The 20057-nt window shown below is 48.4% G+C and overlaps 1 pseudogene; it reads left to right on the top strand.

Moving 5' to 3' along the window:
• Positions 1 to 15319: 15319 nt before the first annotated feature.
• LOC147461080 (uncharacterized) lies at positions 15320 to 16018 on the top strand (annotated as a pseudogene).
• Positions 16019 to 20057: the final 4039 nt, after the last annotated feature.

Below are 20057 nucleotides of genomic sequence, written 5' to 3'. Positions count from 1 at the left end.
GAGGTGTTTATGCATTTTCAGAATTTCAAAGTTATGTTTGAAAAACAGACTAGGAAACATGTAAAGTGCATGAGGTCAGATGGAGGGGGGAGGATACTTCTCCAATGAATTCAATGGTTTTTTGAAAAAGCATGGAATTTAGAGGCAGTTTTCATGCTGATATACTCCACAACAAAATGGTGTTGCTGAGCGGAAGAACATGCACATTGCAGAAGTGGCTAGAGCATTGATGAATGAGAAGAACATGCGTCATTGTTATTTTTTTTTGGAGAAAAAGATCCTTCTATTAGTTAATGAAAATGCCCATGGGGCTACAACCACCTCTACAAGAGAGGGCTACAACAGTCATGATGGGGAGACTCCCCCAATGAAAGAACAACATATGTACAATGAGGCTAAATCAAGAAATGGGAGCAGGGAAAAGCCACACAGGTGGACTGTAATGCCATCTGAGTACACCCTAGACCATGGTGAAAAAAGGCCCAGGATGCCAGAGTCGAAGGAAAGCCTCTTTGCGCTCCCGCATGTGATCGGAGCTACCTTGGAGTATCTCTAGATGTCCTCTGAGAGTATGGATCAGCTCTAGCCAAAGGTCGCGAACAGTCTCTGTTGGTGGTACAGGGCGAGCCTCGAAGATGCGGAAGCAGCGGGCCTGCCAAATGAACCAGAGTGTCAGGTCACCGATGAGCTCCTAGCACTCCTCTCTCTCACTGCACCACTCCTGTGAAGTAAGCTCTATGGCAGGCTGGAGTGTAGGTCGACACCCCTGCATCACTATCATCCTGCTGGTGGAAGACAACTCAAACTGAAGTGCCGAGCCCGCGAGAGGGGACCAAGTAGCTGCCCCCCAAGTGTACTGCCGAGCTGTGGAAAGAGCTGGCGTCAGTCGAAGAACACGAAGACGCACTTGCTGTGCTAAAGGATGGTTTCAAAGACAGTGACGCTGACTCTCCACAAGATGGTCACAAGCTGCACAAGCGATCGAGAGACCACTATGTACAAGCCAACTCCCAACTACTGTAGCTCTGTGTGCAACTAGCCACTGGAACAAAATGACTCATCTCATCTATGTGGAGTCCCACAACCTGTCCCAAAAAGCTGCCAAGAAATCAGCTATGAGACCCTCCTCTTGCCAATGAGGTGCTGCAACAGGACGAGCCTCTCTGTGTGTTTCCAGTATGTGAAGTCCCAGTCAAAGAGTGTACTAAAAGAAAGGGACACTTGGGTGGTTTGTAGAGGAGAAAGGGTCCCTCCAAGCCACTCTCCAGGATCCCACTGTACTTGTGCCAGTGGCGAGCTTTCCCAAGCCCACAGTCTCCAGTGGCCAGTCTCAAGAGCTGCTGGGTGGGTATCTATGACACAAGTCCTCCCACAGATGCCCACCACTCGGATCTTCTGAAACTTACAGCACTGTGCCACCTGCGGGGCCTCTACAACAACTCAGTGTAAGCATCCCTCACACTGTAGCTCGAAAAATAGGGAGGGTAAAGTCTCCGAGAAAACTCGAACTGAGATGAGAACCTCCAGTCGTGTGAAGGCTCCCATCCATCTGGGTGCTGCTGTGACTAGAGAGGTGTGAGCCACTCAGTAGGTACTGCCTCTGAGATGTCCTGACACATGCTCTACACCCCTCTCATGCCCTGTAAGCTGAAAGCTTTGAATCTCCTCTAACAAGCCTGAAAACTGTAACTAGTCACCTAGAGAGCATGTTGGACCCTCTGTCATGGGACCCCAGGAAACATGAGGCCGACTACCAACCAAGTGGCCTCTCTGAGTGCTAACCATGGGGTTCCAAACAAGGGGCTGTCTCAGGTGCTCCTCCGTGCAAGTAGGCTGATGCCGCTCTAGGCCTCACCACAGTTGCTCCCAAGATCAGAGCAAAATCATAGCGAAGCAGTCCTCCAGTCTCCTGCTCAAGCCAACTCTACGCATCTCTGTGAAAATCCATCTAGTCGAGGGTCGTCAGGGGCCTCTAGCGTGCCTGAGTCACCCTAGCACTAAGCCGTTGAAGCAAGAACTCCTTGTAGGGCTCCTCACCTGGAAGAAGTCCTCAGATGATGAACTTCCCAAGAAGGGCTATGCTCTACTGTGCTAGGTTTATGATCCCTAGCCCTCCCTGAGAAAAAGGAAGAGTGATGACCTGCCATGCCACTTTGGCCCAGGCTATCTAAGTGTCACGCCCTAACCAAAGGAAGTTTCTGATCAACCTCTCTACCTGACTGATGCAAGAATTCAAGAAGATCCAGCAAGAAGTAATGTACCACATAGTAGCCAACAACACCTGGTTGGCTAGTACAACTCTGCCTGCCAGAGAAAGTCGGGTGGAGCTCCAATGTAACAGCTTCCTCCTAATAGAGAGGAGGAGGGGAGCAATCTACTACTGAAGAGACAAGTCCAAAACAACATGTCAACCCAAGTACTGAGTTGCATTCCCTGGGGGAATCCACCTGAAACCCTCACGTGGCATCTAATCGGGCATAGGAGCACTACCAACCGAGAAAGCCACTGTCTTTCTCTAGTTGATCAATGTGCCAGATGCACAACAAAAAGTCTCAAGAGCCTGCTCACACCTGTGAAGGTTGGCCTCCTGTGGTTGTCCAAGTACAAGGCTGAGTCGTCAGCAAACTTAGCGTCCAGTAGCTCATCTCCCCATATAGGGAGTGCCAAGCCACGTAAACTAACTTGCTGCGAAACCAAAAACCTGCTCATCGCCTCAGCATAGAACATAAAGAGGAAGGGGGCAAGAGTGTTAGGAAATAAGACGTAGCTAAATAGATAATTGAGTAGATTACTTAATGGAGAGAGACAGATTTATATACACGAGATTATAGAGTAGAGAGAGAGAGAGAGAGAGAGAGAGAGAGAGAGAGAGAGAGAGAGAGAGAGAGAGAGAGAGTACACACGATATACGTGGTTCACCCAATGTGGGCTACGTCCATGGGAAAGTAGCCACTCAATGGCTTTAGTACTTCAAAACAAGAAGTAGTTTACAAAGGGATTATACCCTTAATGGAGCTCCCGCCTTGCTTCACTCTCACCACCTCACACTCACCTTGTCGCATCAACTTCACACTATGAAATGTGTGTAGAAATGGCCTCCTTTTATAGGCCAAAAGGGATGCCCTCTCTTATGAGAGACAGCCATGTGTAGCCACCCTTGTGCGAATAAGTCCAAATCGGACCCTCCAATCCGCCCATGTCTGGCCGCCCTTGAGAAGACAAGTCCGCTTTTGAATTCGGCCACCGGCCGCCGGCCATTGACTTCCGACCACCGGCCACCGGCCATTGACTTCCGACCACCGGCCATCGGCCATTGACTACCGGCCACCGGCCAACCGACCGGTTGTTTTCCGACCATTTTCCGGCCGCCGTCCGGCCATAATATTCCGACGAAAAAGAATATTCCGGCGAAAAAAAAGTCTCAGGGGCCTCCGCCCCCGAGGCCTTTAAAGTTGCTCCTAATTCTTGTCCTGTGAAAATTTTGGTTTCCGATGAGTGATTTCCCTTCACGCACGATGGCTTCTCCTCATAATGGGGGCCTTACAAATGTGCGCTTTTACCATAGAAAATTACAAGGGTAAATCAGGCTCCATACTTAACAAAGAGGGCATCCCTGTCTGACCGAACGTGTGAGCATGAAACGATCTCCTCTACCTCCTGACAAAAGTACCTAACTGTGTGCCCGTCTGTACAAAGCTGACACCCCTCTGATCCAAGCATCCAAGAAGCCCATCCTACATAGAGTGCCCTCCAAAAAGTCCCAGTAAACTCTGTCGTAGGCCTTCTCAAAGTCGAGAAGAAGAATCACCAGATTCTCACCACGGAGCCTCGCTAGCATAAAAGCCTCCCAAAAAGTAAAGATGTTGTCAAGGATACTGCACTCCTTGACAAAACCTGTCTGAGTCCCATGTATAAGGCTCTCTAGAAGTGGCTGGATCCTCAAACTCAGAGCCTTGGCAAGAATTTTGTAGGATGAGTTGAGGATGGTGATGGGGTGCCACTGTCGAATCTCATCCAAGGATCCACCTTGGGAATGAGGTAGATCAGACCCTCACTCATGATGTCAGGCATCTCTCCTATGTGCAAGATGTACTGAAAATTACTACAGAGATCTGGGCCAAGCAAGTCCTAGTACTCCAAGAAAAAACTGGGAGTCAAGCCATCCTCACCTGGGCAACTACGACGAGGGAGTGCACTAAGAGCCGTGTGCAACTCCTCAAGCTGTAGTAGTAGTTCAAGCCTCTGACGCATCTCCTCAGTCTTCACAAGGCCAGGAATCTGTGCCCACACCTGCTCTCTGCATGCATCCTGACGCTTTGACTGAGGCTCTGCAGATAGTAGATCACGATAGAAATCAATGGCAACTGCACGTATGTCCTTTGGGTCTGAAGTATTTGACCTGTCGGGCCTCCTCAATGACTAACCTTGGCATGCGAATGACGAGGTTCCATTGCCTCAAAGAAAGCGCATATCACTCTGTCACCCACCTGGGTTCATTGAGATGCTTGTCGATGGAAGGCAAACTCATGGCACCTCTCCTTTGTGCTGACGAGCTCCTGGTGAGCCTGTTGTAACTGCTCCTCCAACCAAGGACTGTCTGGATGCTGCTCCTGCATCCTGCAAGGAAGCAACACCTTGTCGGAGACACTGATCCTCCTCTCTCGCTACAGCCAGGCGAGCCGAAGACTCTTGGAGAAAGAGTTGACTAAGCTGAGCAAGTCATTAGGCCACTCTGCCTGCAGGAGAGTTCTGCATGTCTAAGCTCTCTGTCCAAAGAGCCTCCACTCACTGTCTAAGCGCTCAGTCCAGTAAGACCCTCTCTGGTATATGGAGCATCGTGCTCCCCCTCCTCTGTCTATCAATCACTGTAAGGATTATTGGAGCATGGTCCAAAAAGGAAGTCCCTGTCAGAATTCCAACTATCCCACCCAAGTCATAGAAGTGGTCACTATTGTAGAAGTGATCTATCCAAGATAGATTCATGCCTCCCACTCTGCGGTCCAAACAAGAGAAGGCCAGGCTATCTGGGGGCCTCACAAAACTGGAATGATGCCACACATCTGTAACCCGCAGGGTCATACAAAACCTCTCCCAAGCTGCTAGCTCAACTCCATGCACAGTAGTATGGCTACCACCAATCTGTTAGAGGGTTCCTCCAACATGTTGAAGTTGCCCCCTATGCACCATTACTAGTCTTTGCTTGCGGCAAAGACTCAACAATCTGAGACCAAAACTCTGCACGAGCACTCGCCACATTGGGTGCATAGATTGTTCAGGAAAGGTCAAGAGAGCATGATCCACTGCAATCCCAACCGGTATGGTCTCGCTGCTACTGTAATCCCCTCCCTACGCCTTTGCCCTCCCCCCTCCCCCCCCCCAGCGCTGCCCGCCTGTCCCCCCGCTAGCCCTCGCTACCCCCCTCACTGCTATGCTCGCCCACGTGCCACCCTAACCCTGCTGTAACAACTCACCCTACTGCTGTTGCTGCAACCTCGCCCGCCTTTTCCGCCCCTACCGCCTCTGCCGCCAGCTGCCCTCCCCTTGGTGCAGTCGCTCCCGCCATTGCCGCCCCCGCCTTTTGCTGCCAGCGCTCCCACATTACCCCCCCCCCCCCCCCCCCCCCCCCCCGGCCCGTTTGCTTTTTATTTCCTCCCAGTTGCATCCTGCAAATCGGTACCTACAGCATTGAGTCCATTTTGGGGCAGTGCTTTGCATGCCAAGTTACAGATTCCGCCCGCCGTCCTCTTCTTACGCCACAGCAGTAGACACAGATGGAGGCTCTAGCTTCGCCACAGAGGGACTCGCCTGAAGCCCCCTCGCCTGACCCCGATGAGCCCACCATTCGGCTTGCTCTTTTGCCGACAGAGCAAGCGAGCCTTGCCGCAGAGGTAGAGCGTTTGCAGGCGACTTCGGTCATCTGCAAGGTTCTCGGCACCCGACCTAGCAGAGGAGAGCTGCGAGACCTTCTCCAGGACCGCCTTCTCGTAGAGGTGGGCAAGATCTTGGATGTCCAGATTCTCGGACGGGGGTACTACCAGATCGAGTTCGAGACCTCCGAGATGGCCTCCAAGGTCATAGCTATGAGTCCACTGGCCATTCGAGCATCGCGCGCCCACTTTCGACAGTGGCGACATGGTTTTGACCCGACTTCGGATGTGCTAGTAGAGGAGGCAGACATACCCATCTCAGTCTGCTTTCCAGGTCTACGGAGGGAGTACCTACCACTCCTCTCCAGGATTGGCTCCGCCATCGGGGCTGTCCTGGAGACACCTGCCAAGGTGGCTAGCATCCCCTCAGTTAGAGTTTTGGTCAGAGATACCCACACGCTCCCGAAGGTCATCCTTCTGCCTTGGGTGAGTGGGGCTTGGTTTAGACAGAGTGTGGAGTACTCGGGTCTCCCGAACCAGTGCTTCATTTGCAGACAGATGGGCCACCTAGCGAAGGCCTGTCCACGGAGGCGGCCACGACCTACACCTCAGCCTCAGCCAGTGGCACATCGCACAGATTTAGAGCCACCCTCGGAGCCTAGGGCTCCAGCGGAGGAGGGGTAGTAGCAGGCCCGTGGTCGTCGACGCCAGGGGCCACAACGACAGCCTGGCACTCAGAGTGGCCCTCAGGTGCCTACTCAGCAGCAGTGGGTTCCCACTGGGAACGGCTTTGGTCCTCTTGAGTAGGAGGAGCCCCCTATGCCAGCCTCCACCTCCGCTTCACCCTCGCCAGCCGCCCCACCTTCAGAGTTTCCCTCCTCCTCCTCCTCCTCCCCCCCGCCCTCTACTCACGTCCACTCCCCACCTCGCCCCTCTACCTCTGTCGCCCCACCCCACTTTTCTTCCCCTCCGCCCCCCCCAGCTCCTTCTCTCCCCCCTCCTGCTCCAGTACCACAGTCGACTCAGGAGACTGGTCCCTCTTCGGCGGCTAGGAGATCTCTTGGCAGGGCCTTTGCCACGAGTCGCCTGGCGAGAGAAGGTCAGCCCTTCTTGCGCCCCCCTCTGCAGATTCAGACATCTTCCCTTGCAGCTATCCCTCGTGGTCTGAGAAGCATTGACCTCCGACGCCGCTGGGATTTCTTCGACTACGGGTTCACTCGCTTTCTCGGCGATTCCGTAGTAGACCACGAGGCAGCCTGCTTCAGGGTCCATGCTTTGTTCCTCGCCGCTAGGGGGACAGAGGCCTTGGACTCGACAATTGGTTTCTCCTTCCCCCTCTGTGGTAGGACCGAGACAGAGTGGTCCCTCGACTCAGTGGTGGGATGGTTGCATACACAGGTTCTTGAGTTCTCTCACCACATGGGAGAACTTGGAGTTACAGATTTGCTGAAGACTTTGTGGCCACTGGCCAAGTTTGCAGTGACACCCCCAGACTCAGCAGGATGTAGGCACATTGTGGTGTACTTTTTTGCTGATACGCAGTGTTTGCCTTGCTATGTATACATTCATGAGGACTCCTGGACAGAGGAGGTTTCTTTATGCATAGCTCGCTCTGCTTGGGCTTGGGCTAGGCACTCACTACAGTCTCGCCTATCTAGAGGACGCTAGGATGCGGATTACTCCCCATCCAAGCCAGCCTCGAAGTAGCCCGTCTTGCTGCTGCGGCAGCATCTGTTCTCTCTCGCTCCCCATGAGGATTGTCTCGTGGAATGTGCAGGGATTAGGTGGGCCCCACTTTCAGCGACAGCGGGGCCGATTGCGTCAGGAGCTTCAGTGTTGCCTTGTGGGAGGAGAGATTGATCTCCTTATGCTTCAGGAGCACCATCTGTTTGAGAGCCGCATTCGGCGATGTGGTCAGCTTTTGCGTGGACGATATGATACCTTTTGGTTAGCTGCTTTTGGACGTGGAGGCATCCAGGGTGGGGTATGTATGACTATTGCGGACTCATTGCAGCAGGCCATTGTGGGCAGAGGGATTATTGTGCAAGGCAGGGCTCAGTGGATTACTATGTAGGTTCAGAGTGGCCTTGTGGGCTTCCTGAACATCTATGCGCCCAATGTGGCGAGTGCTCGTGCAGAGTTTTGGTCACTGATTGTTGAGTCTTTGCCATAGGCTGACCATTGGTGTGTAGGAGGGGACTTCAACATATTGGAGGACCCTTCTGACAGGATCGGAGGTAGCCATGCTACTGTGCATGGAGTCGAGTTAGCATCTTGGGAGAGGTTGTGTATGACTTTGAGGGTCTCGAATACATGGCAGCATTCTGGCTTTGTGAGGCCTCCAGAGAGTCTTGCCTTCTCTAGATCAGACCGCAGAATGGGAGGAGTGAATTTATCGCGGATAGATCGCTTCTACACTAGTGACCACTTCAGTGACTTGGGGGGATCAATGGGCATCCTGGCAGTGACATCCTTCTCGAACCATGCACCAGTGATCCTCACAGTGGCAGACAGGCAGAGGAGTGGGAGCACAATGCTTCGCATCCCAGAGCGGGTCTTGTTGGACTCAGCACTCAGAGAGAGGGTAGAGGCTCTTTGGATAGAGGGCATGGGCAGCCAGGCTCTGCCTGCAGACAGAGTGGCCTTAGGCCTAGCTCAGCTTAGCCACTTTTTTTCTCCAGGAGTCTCTGGCTCAACGGGCTACAGCGAGAGAGGAGGAGCAGCGTCTCAGACGAGGCATTGCTTCACTACAGAGGATGCAGGAGCAGCATCCAGACAGTCCATGGTTGGAGGAGCAGTTACAGCAGGCTCGACAGGAGCTTGCTTGCATAGAGGAGAGGCTTCATGAGTTTGCTGACGACTCAGCCTTGTACTTAGAGGGCCAGGAGGCCAATCTACACAGATGTGAGCAGACTTTGGAGACCTTTTGTTGTGCATCGGGCGCACTGATCAAACAGAGAAAGACAGTGGCTTTCTCGGTTGGCAGTGCTCCTGTGCCAGATTGGATGCCAGGAGAGGGTTTCAGGTGGATTCCCCCAGGGACTGCAGTTCGGTACTTGGGTTGTCAGGTTGGTTTGGACTTGTCCCCTGAGCAGCAGATTGCTCCTCTTCTCCTGTCCATTAGGAGAAAGTTGTTACATTGGAGCTCAACATGACTGGTAGAGCAATAGTTGCGAACCAGGTGTTGTTGGCGACTATGTGGTACATCACTTCTTGCTGGATCTTCTCGAGTTCTTGTATCAGTCAGGTTGAGAGGCTGATCAGGAAATTCCTTTGGTCAAGTCGTGACACTCAGATTGCCCGAGCCAAGGTGGCTTGGTCGGTCATCACACTTCCTTGTTCTCAAGGAGGGCTTGGGATCATTGATCCAGCACAGCAGAGCAGAGCCCTTCTTGGTAAGTTCGTCGTCAGAGGACTTCTTCCAGGCGAGGAGCCCTGGAAGGAGTTCCTGTTGCAGAGGCTTCGTGCTAGGGTGCCTCAGTCAGGAGGCCCTTGGAAACCTTCGACCAGATGGATCTTTACAGAGTTGCGCCGAGTTGGTTTGAGCAGGAGACTGGAGGACCGCTTCGCTGTGAGTTTGCTTCGATCTTGGGAGCTCTTACGACGTGGCCTAGAGCAGAGATAACCGACGTGCACGGAGGAGCGCCTACGGCAGTCCCTCGTCTGGAACCCCATGGTTAGCACTCAGAGAGGCCACTTGGTTGGGAGTCGGCCTCATGTTTCTTGGGGTCCCATGGCAGCAGGTCCTGCGCGCTCTCTAGGTGACTGGCTAGAGTTCACAGGTTTGTTAGAGGAGCTACAGGGTTTACAGCTATAGGGCATGAGAGGGGTGCAGAGTATGTGTCAGGACATCTCAGAGTCAGTTCTAGCTGAGTGGCTCATGCCTCTCGAGCCAGTAGCACCCCGGTGGATGGGAGCCTTCACACGACTGTAGGTTCTCATTTCAGTCAGGGCCTGCTCAGAGACTGCCCCAGCCCTGTTCTTCGAGCTTCAGGGTGGGGGACGATTACAACGAGTTGCAGTAGAGGCCCCGCAGGTAGAAAAGTGCTGTTTCCAGAGGATCCAAGTTGTGGGCATCTGTGGGAGGACTTGCGTCATAGACCCTGACCCAACAGCTCTTGAGACTGGACACTGGAGGCTATGGGCTTGGGAGTGTTTTCCACTGGCACGAGTACAGTGGGATCGTGGTGAGTGGCTATGGAGGGACCCCCTCTCTTTTGCAGACCGCCAAGGAGTCCCCTTCTTTCAGTACACTGTTCGGCTTGGACGTCATATACTTGTAGCACAGAGAGAGGCCCGCCCCGCTGTAGCACGTCATTGGCAGGAGGAGGGCCTCACAATCGAGTTCTTGGTAGACTTTTGGCAGAGGCTGTGGGAATCCAGACAGCCGAGGCGCGTCACTTTGTTTCAGTGGTTGGTTGCACACGGAACCACGGCAGTAGGGAGTTGTGTGCATTGTGGTCTCTCGGTCGCATGTGCAGCCTGTGACCACTTGGTGGAGAGTCAGCGTCATTGTCTTTGGGACTGTCCCTCGGCCCAGCAGGTGTGGCTCCGAGTTCTTCGACTGATGCCTGCTCTCTCCACGGCTCGACAGTACACTTGGGGGGTAGCGGCCTGGTCCACACTCACCGGCCCGTCACTTCAGTTTGAGCTATCTTCCACCAGCAGGATGATAGTGATGCAGGGGGGGTGACCTACACTCCAGCCTGCTACAGAGCTTACTCCATAGGAGTGGTGCAGTGAGAGAGAGGAGTGTTGGGAGCTCATCAGTGGCCTGACACTTTGGTTCATCTGGCGGGCCCACTTTTTCCGCATCTTTGAGGCTCGCCCTGTGCCACCAGCAGAGACTGTTCGTGACTTTTGGCTAGAGCTGATCCATACTCTCAGGGGACAGCTTGAGGGACTACAGGGTAGCTCCGACCGCATGCCGGAGCGCCACGAGGCTTTCCTTCGACTCTGGCGCCCTGGGCCTTTCTACACCATAGTCCAGGGGGTGCTTAGATGGCACTACTGTCCACCTGTGTGGCTCTTCCCTCCTCCCATCTCTTGATTTAGCCTCATTGTATATATGCTGTTTTTTCATTGGGAGAGTCTCCCCATCATGCTTGTTGTAGCCCTCTCTTGCAGAGGTGGATGTAGCCCTATGGGCAGTTTTCATTAACTAATAGAAGGATCTCTTTCTCAGGAAAAAAAAAAGATTGTTCAGGAAGCCCACGAGACAACCGTGAACCTGCATAGTGATCCACTGAGCCCTGTCTGGCACAATAATCCCATTGCCCACAATGGGCTGCTGCAAAGAATCTGCAATAGTCATACATACCCCGCCCTGGTGGATGCCTCCAGGTCCAAATGCAGCTGACCAAAAAGTCTCATACCGTCCACGTAAAAATTGACCACAATGTCTGATCCGGCTCTCACATAGGTGATGCTCTTGTAACATAAGAAGGCCAATCTCTCCTCCCACGAGGCATCGCTGAAGCTCCTAACGTAGTCGGCCCCTTTGACGTTGAAACTAGGGCCCATCTAGTCCCTGTACATTCCATGAGACGATCCTCATGGCGAGAAAGAGAGAACTGATGCTGCTGCAGAAGCTAACCGTGCTATCTTCGAGGCAGGCTTGGATGGGGACTAATCCACAACCGAGCATCCTTGAGATAGGTGTGATTGCAAAGAGTGTCTAGCCCAAGCCCAAGTAGATCGAACCATGTGTAAAGAAACCTCAGGAGTCCTCATGTATGTGTACACAACATGGCGGGCTCTGCGTGTCAACAAAAAAATGAACCACAATGTGTCTACATCCTGCTGCGTCTAGAGGTGTCACAACAAACTTGGCCAATGGCCAAAGAGACTGAAGCATGTATGTAACTCCTAGGTCTCCCACGTGGTGAGAGAACTCTAGGGACTGTGTCTGTAGCCACTCCATCACTGAGTCTATAGTCCACTTAGTCTGGTCCCTATTGTAGAGGGGAAAAGAGAAGCCAACCGCTGAGTCCAAGGCCTCTATTTCCCTAGCTGCAAGGAGCAATACATGAACTCTGAAGCAGGCTACCTCAAGGTCTAATGAGGGGTCGTTGAGAAACCGTGTAGAGTCATAGGCAAAGAAATCCCAACGACAACGAATGTTGAAGCTCGTCAGACCACGAGGAACTGCTACAAAAAGAGACGTGTGCACCAGAAGAGCAGGTCACAGGAAAGGTTGTCCCTCTCTCGCCAAACGACTTGTGGCAAAGGTGCTGCCAAGAGATCTCCTAGCAGCTGAGGAAGGCCCTGCCCCCTGGGACGGCTGTGGGATAGGAGTGGGAGGAGGTGAGGGAGCAGGGGGAGAAGGGGGATCGGCAGAGGAAGGAGGGTGAGGTGGAGAGGCAGAGGGAGAGGGGGGAGGGGGGGAGCGGGAGTACGAAGGAACTCGGGAGGAGGAGGGGGGGTTGTCGAGGGTGAAGCTGAGGTGGAGGCTGGAGCAGGGACATCCTCCTACTGAAGAGGGTCAAATTGGTTCCCTGTGGGAAACCACTGCTACTAGGTAGGAGCGTGAGGATCACTCTGAGTGCCTGCTTGGCGCGGTGGCCGCTACTGACGTCGACCACGAACGTACTGCCAGTCCTCCTCTGCTTGAGCCCTAGGCTTGGAGGGTGGCTCTACCTGTGTACTTTGTGGCTCTGCCTGCTGATGCTGACCAACCTTTGAGGGCTGGGGTTGGGCCTTTGGTGCAGGTCGGGGTCTCCTCCGTGGACATGCCTTCACGAGATGGCCCATCTCTCAAAAAATGAAACAATGATTTGGGAGGCCCGAATACTCCACGCTCTGTCGGAACCAACCCCCACTCACCCAAGGAAGTAAGATGACCTTTGGGAGAGTGTGGTTGTCCCTAACCAGAACGCGTACCGAGGGAATGCTGGCCACCTTGGCAAGTAGTGAGTCTGCCATGCGAGGTGTCTCTAGGACAGTCCCAATCGTTAAGCCTATCCTGGACAAAAGTGGTAGGTACTCCCTCCTCAAACCAGGAAAGCGTACGGAGATGGACAGGTCTGCCTCCTCTACTAGAACATCTGAAGCTGGATCAAAACCGTGTCTCCACTATCGAAATTGGGCTCGAACTGCTCGGATGGTCAAGGGACTCATGGATATGACCTTGGATGCCATCTCGGAGGTCTCAAACTCGATTTGATAGTAGCCTCATCCAAGGAACTAAACATCCAAGATCTAGCCCACCTCCACAAGAAGGCGAGCCTATAGAAGATCACGCAGCTCTCCTCTGCTAAGTCTGGTGCCGAGAATCTTCCAGATGATGGAACTCATTTGCAGGCGTTCTACCTCTACGGCTAGGCTCACTTGCTCTGTCGGTGAGAGAGCAAGTTGAATGGTGGGCTCAACGGGGTCGGGCGAGGGGGATTCATTGGAGTCCCTCTGCGGTGGAGCATGAGCCTCCATCTGTGTCTGCTGTTGCTGCTGTGGAGAAGAAGCGAAGGATCATCGACGAGAGGGAAGATTGCTGCTGGACCGAGCACGTCGATGGTACTGACAAAGCCCGTCAACAAGGAAGAAGGGAGAGGGAGAGGTAGCGGGCTAGGCAACGACAAGGGACAGGTGGACAGCGGGTAGCTGGCTGCGGGCTAGCTGGGAAGAGGGCAGCGGCGGAGGCAGTGGCGGGGGTAGTTGCGGGCTCGGTAGCGAGAGTGGCAGCGGGCAAGGCTAAGGGATACACGGGTCTCTTCCCTCCAAAATGTGTAAACCAATTGTTTCATTTCATCTGTGATTGTGCTACAACGAGTGAAAAACCGGATGTATTAGATTTTTAAGTGTTTGAATATATTGCTTATGTGCATGTGCCGGATGAGCTAACAAGTAAGCTTGATCCAAAAGCAAAAAATGCGTGTTTGTTGGCTATTTCCTTGAGCAGAAAGGGTACGAGTGTTACAATCGTGTCATGGGTAAAGTGAGGGTGAGCAAGGATGACGTTTTTGATGAAATGGTAAGTTAGTATGATGATGTAAAAGATGATTTGGGGGATGATGTAAGAGAGAATGTGGCTACAAAAAATACAGGTGTGCAGTTCATTAGGGCCAAAAACAACTCAAAAGGGGCTATGTAAGAAATTGGTTAACTTACTAATTAGCAGAGCCGGTGTGATGATCAAAATGGCTCCAAATTTGGCTATTTTGGTTACTTAAAGCATATCTACACAATTGAAAGCGTATTTAGGTACATATCTCTAAATATTCAAAAAGATATCATTTTCTTCACATTCCTTTGCAGCTCACCTCGAAATTTGTTCTCATTTACTTCACTTGGCAAAAAATAAAATTTTCCACTTTTGAATCACTCAATCCCTCTTTTTTCTCTTTGACCTTTCACAAGCTTTCTCTCTTCTTTTCTGATATTGGAAGCTCTGCTACTACGTTATCTCCATTATAATTTTTGTGTGCTCTTCATTACTTACAATGAGTAATACCTCTTCCATTAGTGATAATTGCAAGTCTCACTTGAACATTAAGCTAAGCCAAGAATATGCTACTACGTGGAGTGTCTATCAAAGAGCAGCTACAAATGTGAATGAAGCACAACAATTTCGCAACAAGGGGAAGAAACACATTGATCTATGGATAGATGGGAGCTTGTATCGACCGGATCCCAGCACTAGAAGGTATCCATCTTTTCACACATCTCATGATGACAAGGAAATCATCTGCTTCACACTTTAAAAGAAAATCCAATAGGATTAAGAGGACGAGTAAAATGAATGACATATGTAATAAACTTAACATATGGTTCTGGACAAAGGAAAAAAGGTTAGAGAACATGTGACCAGCCTTTGAGGATTTGATATCTCCAATGTTCAAGAAAGGGTGAGATTCTTGAATGAGGTAATGAATAAGAGTGATGTTTTGAAACTTTTAAAACTTCTCAAAAATCAAACCCAAAAAAAATTGGTATTTCAAAATCTACTGAAAGGTATGGGTTTATTGGTCTAACCTTCTCAAATGCAAGAAGTTTGTGACACAGTGGGGGTGAGTAGAAGGGGTTATAGGGCCATCCCTAAAGCATGGTTTCAGGTCCTTAAGTATTGCAAGATTAAATATTTTCGATTGCCTAGGCCTCACAATGTTGGCAAAGTAAGGACTCTATTAAATGAAGAAATACCCGAACATTCTAGAGAGTACTATCATATAGAGTGAATGATGCCATATGAAAAACAGAAGAAAAAATCTTCTTTTGAGAATAATTTTTTTAATAACATTTGGATGAGTATAAAAAAAGTTCAATCTGCTATGATGAGATACTATGAAATGCGAGAAGTAGATTGTGAAGGAAAAATTATATTTGTTATGAAATTGGATGAGGCTCAAATTCAAAAATGTCAAAACATGGAAAGAGTATCCATATCCCTAATGAATAGAGCATTGGATTATAGCCAGGGTAAGCTTGATTCCCCATACCATAAAACTCAATCAGAAATGGAGCTATGGTGGATTGGAGCAGCTTAAATACTAGTAGAAAACCACGATACATTGAAATGGCTCTTTTTGAAGACCGACATCCCTTCTGTTATACTGGACCAAAATGCAGGTGAACAACTCCATGTAGATGGCATGGGTGACTTCATTGTAGAATGGCACTTGAGTGCCGACCTTAAGGCACTGAAGTGCATGTTTGGTGTACGTGGAGGTGCCAATACCAGGTATCCATGTCTGTATTGCATGGCAAGCACATGAACGAAAGGATGGCTTGCAAAACATGAGGTTGGAAAACTACCATCAAGATATAGTGTAAACGTCATTGACTACTTATCGTCTTCTATGATTTGGGATCCAATTCTAGCAATGAATTAAAAAAATGCACATATATGTTTAATGCATGCGGAGATTGGAATCTTGGACAAATTGCTTCGACTCCATCTTGATTATGCATATTCTATTATGCCGAGTAAACTTGCAGACAAGTGCATAGAAAAATGCGAGGCTTTGCTCTCTCGAATGGGTTTCCATGGTGGTCAAGTGCATCTAAAAAAAGATCCTACTCTTTCAAAAGGAACGAGTGATGTTTTGCAAGATGTTTCAATGGGTGGAGCAAAATCCAGAAGATTTTTGAGCAACCATGACAACAAACAAATCAAGGCTATGTGGAACTTGTCGACAATTTTTTGTAAGTGTTGAGACAACAAATTAGCTCTACTACTTATGCAGATGAATTTAAGAAGGCAAGAAAGCTTTTAATAACTGCTATCACACATGCCTAGGGAGCCAAAGACATCACATATTACTTGGTGAGTATTCAATTACTTCTTAAAGTCTGGATAGTTTTTACACTGCATCCTATGAGTTTAACCTTTTTTTTTAAATTTTTAGCATATTCTGTACATGCATGGACCATATTTTCCAAAACAAGGACCCCTTGCAACATGGAATACTCAAGGAATGGGAAAACCTCACTATCAAGCGAGGACTTCATTTTTTAGATGTACGAGAAAGGGAGGGGGACAAAGAAGAAGAAATGCACTAAAGGAATTATTCAATTGGTTCTATAGGAGGCAATTACAACGAATGAGATCAACCAACCATGTTTCTCAACCACAAATGGAGATTAATGCTTCACTTTGAAACTTTGTACGGAGCCTTTCTAAAAAGATCCAAATTCAAAAAATATATTTTTACGCTCCTCAGCTACCGTTGCATAACTAGAGTAGCAAAGAAAGTATCCCGCTCTTGATGCATTGAATCCTGGAACATACCCAAATATTCTAAGTGTTGCAGCTCTCTCAAGTAGCATGATCTTGTTTGCAATGATTTGAAGGGGAGTGTACCCCAAAAACCGTGACAATATCTTCAAGACAAATATTGGCAACTCAAGATCTTTAGAATACTGCATGTGAAAATTACAGAAGGTGGCACTATCCAATGTAGGCATGTAGTGCATGAGAGAGGAGGTAGGATTTCAATTTACAAAACAAGAAGTAATGATTAACAAACTTGAAAAAGAAGGAAGATTATAGGAAAGGGAGATCAAGGTGAAACTGAATCTACCTTTTGCAACTCATCCTCGGCAATGACTTTTTCTTGAAGGAGATTGCATGATCCAATCATATCTCTTTTGTGAACGTCCTTTTCAACTTCCTTTAACTTAAAGTCTCTGCCAAAATATTGGATACCAAGCTCAACAAGATTCTTCTCAAAATCCTCATCTTTGAGAGTAGGTTTCTCCTCTTCCACTCTTTTCATGCATAGAGCAAGTGCATCAGGAGAAGGAATAAATAATTTATCGGATGTCTATAGATTAAGTGCCAAAAAACTTCTCTTTTGACTCTTCTTCTGTATCAATGAAGTCTTTGGCCACCTCAGAAGCTTCAAAAATGGTTGCAATACAGTAGTCCTCCTTGTTATTAAGCAGCCATTGAATATGGTGAAGAGGGATATACTCTTTTCCATTGATATAGAAGTAGGGAAGGCTTGGAACAGCAAGGGAGGCCTCAAATAACTCTACCTCCTATGTGGGCTCATCAATGACAGTAGTAGCTTAAAATTGAACAACATCAAAATTTGAACTCTGCTGCTCCTCAACTACAACACCAATTTCCTTCTCCTCTAGAACTTCACTTTTATCAAGCTGTAGGACTGTGGAAACATTTGTATTTTTTCCCAGTTTGTCTTTATCTTTGTGAATTCATCACCTTTTCCTTGCATATCAACTTTAAGGAACAAAAAGAAAAGAAAGGCAACTTCGTTTGGAACAAGGTTGCAAGGCTTTGAATGGGCAAGACAAGAAACGGTCGGTGGGCAAACAAAAGAAGTCTTCATAAAAAATCTTCCTAATCTCCTTGTTACTTTTCCTTTCTCAATTGAGTTGTTTGTGAATTCAGTTAGATGACAATAAGTCTTGCCATACAACACCAAACACTTACCCTCAATTGCCTCTTCAAACTCTTTGACTTCCTCTGACAAAATGTCCTTCAATTTTTCAAGCATAACTACAAGATCAAACAAAGGATTGAATATTTTATATGCCTTTGAGTACACTTCCATGTCACCACCATCCATGAAAGAAACCAAGAGCTTCTCACTTGGGCTCTCCTCTAAAATCTCTTCACGACCTTCAACAATAAGACTCATCTTTTGGTTAAAAAGATTGGTACCAAACTTGAGAGATTGAGGTCAATAAATCCTTCAAAACCGAACAATGCAAAACAATCCTTAGGCAGACTCTGCAACTATATCCTATTGTGTCATGCAGGAGGTTACTTGAGAGACCATCAATAAGTAATTCAGACCTGAACGACCCGATACTGACATGAGACAGACTCTACGAGTATTGCTTATTGTGTCGTGCAGGAGTAATGGATGGGATAGGAGGGAGAGCATGCTGGATCAATGTGGAGAGCGCCTAGGGGGATATGTTGGAGGATGTGTAGGATAGAGAGGAATGGAGTTAAAATATGGGAAAGGTGAGGGGATGAGAGTGCTCTAAAGGGGTTGGAGGAGTTAATAAACTAATGGGTAAGAAGGATACTTTTAGGAGCTCTAAGTTGAAGTCTTAACGACGCAATCGTCTTGTGACCTATGTATTTCAACACCTCCTACTCATGCGTGCGGATGAAACAAGTGATAAAGAACTAAAAAAGGTCTAGGAAAGTTGTGGGAGTATGTGCAATCACTCCGTAAGGGATAATTGTAGTGTGTGGAAAGGGAGAGAAAACGGAAAAATCAAGCTTAATATAGGGGACTCAAAACTGATCGTTTGTGACACGTGTCAACCATGCACACGTGCCATGTGGCATAATTCCAACGGTCACTATACGGACGGTCGGAGGTATAAAAGGTTGATGTCATGTGCTCATTTCTCACCTCTCTCAAATGATCCGGTCGCGTTGTTTCGTCCTTACCCCATCGCCTCGTTCAATAGATCCTTTTCACAATTGCCTCCTCCCATTATGTTTGTAAGTTTTCTTCCATGACGCGATAAGGTGTGGTCTTAAGCAATTCAAGTTCATTCTATACCCTTCATGAGAGTTGTCAAGGAAATATCACATAGATTGGTGAGCATGATGAAAAGCAAAACTTTTATTTCAATAAGGTGGCAATCTCAAGCCTTGATGTGCCTTCATGAGGCTGCTAAGGATTTATTGATAGAATTTATGAATGATAGATTTATTGCAATTGCATTTGCTCACAGGGTCACACTGATGAGCAAAAATTTTGTGCTTGTGTCAAGGCTGAGGTACAAGTTTGATAAGGTTCTTGAGTCAATTCCTAGTGAGGATCTTAGCCTATCAAATTTTAAATATTCCCCCTGCCAGGCAGCAAAAGAAGTCAGGGGTTGTCATTGAAGATGTTACACATCAGTATGACACAAGAAAGGCCAAGGATATCAAAGCAGGTAAGGAGGTTGAGAGGGAGCAAGACATGATATCAGAAGATGCTATCCTTATAGAGCAAGAAATGTTTTAAAGAGCATCCAACTCTCTCCTTTATGAAAAAGTTACAGGCCAAATGGTTGTGGATGTCTCCATGTATGGGGATGATGAGGTGTACTATGACATATTCCCTCAAGACACAAGTATGCTTGTAAACCCCAACATTGAGGTTGGTGATACTGTGTTCTTTATCTGTCTTAGGTATGTGTTTCCCCTTCGCTAATTATTAGTGCATATGCACTTACAAGGTCCTCATTGGGGGATGCATTTTCTTTGACTTCAGGTGTCTTATGAGGGATCTTCCAGAGGCTATAGCTATGCAAATATCCATACTTGATCCTCTACTGACACAATGCCTATTCGACAAGCAAGAAAGCCTTCTAAGTTTTTTTTGAAGAGTTTGACATGCTGACCTCCTACAATTACATACATAATATACCCCTATGTTGAAGAGTAAGTCTTAACTCCTAACAATTTTTTATATTCTGTGGTATTCTTGGATAATTGTTATTTTCCTCTAGAGAGCATTGGAGTCTTATTATCTTCAATCTTCTGGAGAAAGATGTTATATTTATGAATTCATTGTCAAGTATCCATGGGAGAAGTAAACTTTAAGTCTGAAGTATGAACTATGCTTGATGTCCCCTTGTCTTCTATTAGTAGATTTTTGATTGATGTCTTCTTACAGTGCTGTCAAACTTATCGTTGGTCACCTGAGTACCACAAATAGGGATTTCAATATAGAATCTTTCAAGTACTACAATCAAAAATTGTCTCTATAAACAGAT

Source organism: Adiantum capillus-veneris, chromosome 3, assembly GCF_014529385.1.
Source record: "Adiantum capillus-veneris isolate H3 chromosome 3, ASM1452938v2, whole genome shotgun sequence".
Classification (NCBI taxonomy): domain Eukaryota; kingdom Viridiplantae; phylum Streptophyta; class Polypodiopsida; order Polypodiales; family Pteridaceae; genus Adiantum; species Adiantum capillus-veneris.
Note: the sequence above shows the minus strand (reverse complement) of the source record. Positions and strands in the feature narration are given on the sequence as shown.